Source organism: Otolemur garnettii, unplaced genomic scaffold (assembly GCF_000181295.1).
Source record: "Otolemur garnettii isolate 467f Iridium unplaced genomic scaffold, OtoGar3 scaffold00172, whole genome shotgun sequence".
NCBI classification, from domain to species: Eukaryota; Metazoa; Chordata; class Mammalia; order Primates; family Galagidae; genus Otolemur; species Otolemur garnettii.
In genome coordinates, this window is record NW_003852567.1 from 1,605,885 (window position 1) to 1,607,171 (window position 1,287).

Below are 1,287 nucleotides of genomic sequence, written 5' to 3' on the forward strand. Positions count from 1 at the left end.
AAAAAAAAAAAAAAAGTGAAGGACAGGCAGTACACTGGAGCTTGGTTCTTTCCTTCCCACCTCCTTCCATCATGAAACTCTGAGGAGTCCAAGAATTCTAAATTTAAACCTGGCCTTCAAGTTGTTTTGAAAGTATATTTTTCATGGTAGGAAGACAGGCATTATTTTTTATTCAACAACACTATAGATCAATTTGTAAATTTTAAATACAATAGAACCTCTGTAAGTTGACCACCCAAGGGACTGTAACAAACTGATCAACATAGGAACTAGGCCTACTATACTGATATGTACATGCAGTGTATGTCCAGTCTATGAAAATTAGGTCAACTTAAGGAGGTAGTCAATGTAGGGAGGTGGTCAAGTATGGAAGTTCTACTATATTTAGATATTGGGCCTCCATTTGTACTGTTGCCCCAAAACCCATGAATGTTAAGTGATCAGCCTGCCAGTCACCACTTCTCAAATCATAGCTATAGCTACCCCTGTAAAGTGGACATTCATTCTACCATCAGTCCTGCCACCCCCAAATGGATTCTCTAATAACCTTGCTCTTTGACATCACTACTAGTAGGAACTAGGATCCTACTCACAGTCCTTGGAAGGTGTTTATGATTAGCAAAGCCTAGGTCATGTTTTCAAGTCTGAGCTGCAAGGGGGACTGGGAAAATTCGCATATGACCTTGGGGAGTTTATGATGAAAAACAAGGTTAACCAGTAATCAGGACTAATATAATAGGAAATTCCTCAAACACAGAAAGGGGTTAAATTTGTGGGCAGTGAAAAAAAAAGATAAATATCTCTAGAGTTCACCCTGTAGCTATCCAACATCAACATTCATCCTTCTCCAACACTAGACGTCTTTAAAAATTAAGGGTATCATTTAACATATCACTTTTCCTTAATAAACAGCCAAAAAAAATTCACCCCTTCCCAAAGAGAGAAAACTGAACGCCTTAGCAAATTATTACATCTGTCTTAGTTAGCTCAGGCTGCCAAAACAAAAATAACACAGACTGGGTGGTTTAAACAACAGAAATTCATTTTACCACCATTCTGGAAGCTAAAAGTCCAAGATCAAGGTGCCAACATGGTCACCTTCTGGTGTGGGCCCTCTCCTGGCTTACAGAGAGCCAGCTGCCTTCTTACTGTGTGAGTGGGTAGAAGGGGAGAAAGAAATACATTCTATTCTTTTTTTTTTTTTTTTTTTGAGACAGAGGCTCAAGCTGCCACCCTGGATGGAGTGCCATGGCATCACAGCTCACAGCAACCTCCAACTCCTGGGCT